This window comes from Otolemur garnettii, unplaced genomic scaffold (assembly GCF_000181295.1).
Source record: "Otolemur garnettii isolate 467f Iridium unplaced genomic scaffold, OtoGar3 scaffold00104, whole genome shotgun sequence".
Classification (NCBI taxonomy): Eukaryota; Metazoa; Chordata; class Mammalia; order Primates; family Galagidae; genus Otolemur; species Otolemur garnettii.
The window spans coordinates 2521773-2527753 of NW_003852499.1; positions in this window are offsets into that span (position 1 = coordinate 2521773).

Consider the following 5981-nt stretch of genomic DNA (forward strand, 5'->3'; position numbering starts at 1 on the left):
CCAAAACTATGACTTTTTAACCAGTTTAATGAAAGTATTTCAAATTGTATGTGAAAACACCACACTGTGCCCCAGAATTGCATTAATGTACATAGTTATCATTTAATAAAAAAACAAAACAAAACAAAACAAAAAACTATGACTTTACCATAAATCTCATTTGAAGCTGTGTCATCTCCCATGTCAGAATTGTGACTCTGGTCTGTAACCCACCAAACAACCCTGACTCTTCGTGGACGTTCAAGGGAGCTGCCACCTCAGCAAGAAGTTTCAAGAGCAGGGCAACTGGTCTTCAGCTGAATCCTGGCACTCTATTTGCAAATACTGTATCCATTATATCTTCATGTCCCAGATGACACTTTCATGTTGCCATTCTGTTATATACAGATACAGTTTGTGTGCTATAAAGCCACTTGTAATTTTAAAAACTACCCTGTGAGGTATATTTCATTAGTTCCAATTTACATAGGAGGAGACTGTGGCCCAAGATCCTGTTAGTCGACTGTTGGAGGCATAAACTGAATGTAGATCTAGTTTCGGGTCTCTGTGCTGTCCCTTCACCATGGTGATTCTCTTCTCTGGGCTGGTTTGAGTTGTCAGTGACTCTTTTCTTTGTTCCTCCTGAGTTCCCCTATGTGTTAAGCACAGGGAATAAACTACACATCTCTCTAACTCCCAGGGCGGTACTCAGGGTTAGTGGGACAACACAAACCTGGCTGAGATCTGTGGGTACCAGTGCCCGTCCTTGCAGGGTAGGATAGAATAGCCCCAATGGGTCACTCACTGCCTTGCCTGGCCTAAAGGTCAGCTCTGGCTCTCAGAACCTTGCAGAGTAGTGGAGATTCTACCCTGGGATAAGATCTAATCCAGCCTGCATTTCCACAGGGGAAGCAGATGGTTTAGGGAAATCCAATTTAAAAAGAATGAAATCAAATTAGTCCTCCAGGGGTCTGATGGCTAAGGCTTGAGTAAAAACAATTACATTAGAGACTCTGGCCTCACAGAGGCAGCCCGACGACCTGAGGGGTGGGGGAGGGGAGAGGAAATCTACCCTGGGTCCCTTATCCCTGGGTAGCTTCTAGTCATGGCTGAGAGGGAGAGGAGAGAACTTAGCTTGGTGGAATAAAGTCCTTAGAGTTTGACGATCCTTGGCTTAGGACCTGTGAACCTACAGCTGACTCTGCCACTTGACCTTCCATGGGTCACAGACCCTTTCTATAACTTCTCAGAGATCCACTATCTTCTCTCTGGAACATGGTCATGTTTATTTAAGAATACTTAAGAAAAACACTCCTCAACAGGGGCTATGCTAGACCAAAGTGTTAGGCACATCTAGTGAGGAGTAATTCCATTGCAGAGCCCCTTGGGGTGTAGAAAACGATAGTGTGGGCTCATCAAGGGTGTCTAGGTGGTCCTAGGTGGTCCTTGAGCCTGTCAGTTCTAACCAGAAGGGTGTCCTGGGAAGAGAAGATGTCTTCTAGCTGCATACACAGAAGTGGGTGTCCAGATGGACAGAGACGATGGTGCTCCATTCTGGGCCACCAGTCACGAAGGAAGATGACCGACTACAGAGACTTAGAGGGGACGGACCTTTGGGGGAGGAGCCTAAAGACTTTGTCATCCACGAGAGTGAAGGACCAGGGAATTCTAACCTGGAGGAGACTGGGCAAGAGCTCTGCAACTGGCCTTCAGATGAATAGTGGCACCCCACTGGGGAATAGTGTATGCACTGTATCTTCATGTCTAAGTTGATTCCATGAGGACCATTGCCATTCTGTTATATAACATGGAGTTTTCATACCCATATATGCTATATACACATATGATTTTTTTTTTTTTTTGAGAGAGAGTCTCACTATGTCATCCTCAATAGAATGCTATGGCATCACAGCTCACAGCAACCTCAAAGTCTTGGGCTTAAGTGATCATCTTGCCTCAGCCTCCCAAGTAGCTGGGACTACTGGCATCCACCACAAGGCCCAGCTATTTTTTGTTGCAGTTGTCATTGTTGGTTAGCTAGCCTGGGCTAGGTTCAAACCCGCCAACTTTGGTGTATGTGGCTGGCGCCGTAACCACTGTGCTACAGGTGCTGAGTCTATATATATGATTTTTTATAAACACTCATTCTCTGCCTTAATTTTTGTGCTTGAAAGATCATGGAGTATCCTGGACATCAATACTGTTTCCCTGGCCTCATGCAATGGGACCAGGGGTGGGTGTTCTGCCAAGAATGCCGCTGATCAGATGGCTACAAATAGCCTGTTCTTCTAAGGAAGCTTGAGTATGAGATGCAGAGAGAAGTGGAGACCCTGGGGTAGATGCCACTGTCTCAGGCCTCTGCAGAATCCAAGCTAGAAAAGTGCAGAGACTCCTAAGTGGTGGTCTGGCTGCTGAGATGCTGAATATCCTTCCAACAGACCTCATTATTTAATGGTGCTGAATATAAAAGAAAGAATGCCACAATTTCAAAGATAAAATATTATTTCAAAATATTTTTGGGTTGTCCATAAACATTTTTGGAATCGTCACTGTCCCTTAACATTTACTCACTGCCATCCCATAATTCAGTGGGTTTTGACCCCTTTGGGGGTTGAACGACCCTTTCACAGGGGTCGCCTAAGACCATCCTGCATATCAGATATTTACATTTCGATTCTTAATTATAGTTATGAAGTAGCAACAAAAATAATTTTATGGTTGGGGGTCACCACAACATGAGGAACTGTATTAAAGGGTCACAGCATTAGGAAGGTTGAGAACCACTGCCATAATTAAATATAGAGAGGGAGAAAACTGATTTTCTGAGTGTTTGCTTGGAGACCTGTGTTTTTATTAGGTCTTAGATGGAAAGTGTCAAGTCCCCATCAATTCAGGAATCAGCAACTCCTCATTTGTAGCTTTCCCTGAATCCCCCTGCATGTCTAAGGATACTCCTGTGGAGTCTCTCCTCTGTTGGACAGCCCTGGCTTAAAGGGACTCTCTTTACATTCAGTCAAAATCTGTTCCCTAGGAGTTCTGCCCATTAGTTTTTGTTCTGGCCTCTGAGGCAACATAACATTCCTGGTTTACTTGGCCTTTAGGCATTTGAAAACAATGACTGCTGTGTTGCTGGATTGGCCCCTCCCCCAGGTTAGAATCCTGGTCCTTTGCTTTGCCTTTGGATGATGAAGTAAGTCTTGGCTCAGCACCTGTAGCACAGTGGTTATGGCTCCAGCCACATACAATGAGGCTGGCGGTTTGAACCTCGCACAGGCCAGCCAAACAACAAAGACAACTGCAACAAAAAAAATAGCCAGACATTGTGGCAGGTGCCTATAGTCCCAGCTGCTTGGGAAGCTGAGGCAAGAGAATCGCTTAAGCCCAAGAGTTTCAGGTTGCTGTGAGCTGTGACGCCATGGCAGTCTATCAAGGGCCACATAGTGAGACTCTGTCTCCAAAAAACTGAAAAAAAGTCTTTAGGCTCCTCCCCCAAAGAAGCCTAAGTCTCTGTAATCTGTTACTTTCCTCCCTGAGGGATGGCCCAGGATGGAGGACTGCAGTCTCTATCTATCCGAATGCCCACCTGGCTGTACACAGCCTGAGAGAGACATCCTCGCCTCACAGTTTGTGGTAAGCTAAATTTCTACATCTTTTTCCAAATAAAATTGTTTCTCCATCCTGCATTTCGATAATGGTTCTTCCAGTCAAAAAAAAGATGTTCCATATATTCCTGTCAAATTTCCTCCTTTGATATTAATCCTGAAAGACAGCAATAAAATTTGGAGAAAGATAGACCTGGTTTCAAATATATCCAGTGTATTGTTTGTATGATCGTGGGGCAAACATGTAACGTTTCTGAACCTCAACTTCTCAACTGTAATGCAAAATGGAATGAAACATATATAATGCACTTGTTTTCTTCCAATCTTCACTATAGACTTAAAAAAAAACTAAATGCTCACGTTCTCAGTCTCCCTTCTAACCATGAGTAGCCATGTGATAGATTTCTGGCCACTCATGCACAAATAGAAGTTGATTTCCAGTCTGGGGGTGGGGAGCAGGGGTGAGTTTTTGCATTCTAGATATAGGGGTAGGTGTGGCTAGCATTTGTCCTTTTCTACTTTTTGTGAAAAGGCTGGAGCTGCAGCAGCTACCTTATGACCATGGGGAACAAGCAGAGAGAATCACTAAGATACCATCTTTGGGAAATAGACCCAGGTAAGTCAACACCTTTGGTTACTTCCACACTTAACATATGAGGGAAAACCCTGTTATTTAATCAGACAAATACATGTTTAACTTACTCAGCTAACTTAAAGTGTTGTGGTAAGGACCAGAGACTGTGCTAAACATATTACATGGATTGCTTGATTTCATTTACTTGTTATTTATTCCTGTCGAGATATATCCTTTCAGTGCCATTAAACATTATTCCAATCTCTTAAGATCTCTTTGAACTATAATTCTGTTATCTAAATTACTGGGTATTTCTCACAGTATTTTGTGAAATCTACAATGTTTAGTAGTGTTCCAAATTATCCCTTAAAACGTTGACCAGGGTAGGTAGGACAAAGCAGGACCCCCAGACCTACTGATAGAGACCTCTCCTCTTCCATGGTCATGTCCATTCTCCACAGATATACTAGTATGCCTAATTTTGCAGCAATTTCACCCAGATATCTCAACTTTGTGCATGAGAAGCTCATGACATACCCTGGGGAATTGATAGTATCATGGAATGAGCCCTGGGACACATGTGAGGTCCTATCTCACCGTTGCACCCCTCAACTCCATTCAGAGGATGTTGTGTTTGGAGAATTAGGCTTTTACTGAGAGTGTGTGTGTGTGGGGGGGGTTACAAATTTTTAACAGTCACATACCAATGGGAGGGGTCAGGGACTATTTGGTTTGTTTTCCCATGTCTCTGACTACCCCCTGCCCCTACTGTGACTTTAAGCACTTTGAATCTTTGAAGGGCACTGGGTGAAGTAACAGCCTTTTACTAAATCCAGCTGTTTCTATCCAAATTTATTGCCCCTGGGCTGCTTTTCATAGCTAAGCCTAGAGGCCACCACAACTAGCTGCTCTTCCTCTTGTGCTCAAGAAGATTCATTCCTTCTGGACCGGATGTTGTTGTCACTTAAAACTTCCTAAAGGCATTTGCTCCCAAAGCCTTCAGTTTCTGAGAGCTCCAGACCATCCTGGTTTTCCCTTAACTGTAGACCTACTTGGCTCTGTTTGCCAAGAGTCAGGGGAAACTCACTTTGGCCTGACTGAGAGATTGTGGACAGCTAGTTCCTTTTGGGGTATCTGCCGGCTTTTGATGATCCCTCTTCTTCTGGCATAGGGCCCAGTCCACATGTCCAGGTCACAGAGAGTGGCTGATTCTTTATTCCATGTACCCCTCCCTGCCACCTGCCAGCTGATTGGAGAGGGGTAGATATTCACTGCAACTGAGTTCAACTTTTCTCTCCTAAAACTTAAACTGGGGCTAATGGAGGTTGTGGAATGGAAGAGCAGCCCACTCCCTACCCAAGGAGGACTGAGAAGCAGAGAAAATTGGTCTCTAGGGAGAGCAAAAACTAGTACACAGAAATGGGGAGCTGTAGGATTTTCTGGTCTATGGTTCCAGAATCTTCCTAAGGCGTACCTGTGTTTTCTTCCATTCTTGGGTTTCATGAGACACCATCTGTTTTTGTTTTTTTCTTGAGATAGTCTCACTATGTTGCTCTTGGTAGTGTCATGGCATCATAGCTCACAGCAACCTCCAACTCTTGGGCTTAAGCAATTCTTTTGCCTTAGCCTCCCAAACAGTAGGGATGACAGGTGCCTGCCACAACACCCAGCTAGTTTTTTGTAATTGTTTAGCTGGCCCAGGCCTGGTTCGAACCCACCCCCCTCAGTGTATGTGGCTGGCTCCATAACCACTGTGTTATAGGCACTGAGCCATGACAACCTGTATTCCTTTTTTTTGAGACAGAGCCTCAAGCTGTCGCCCTGGG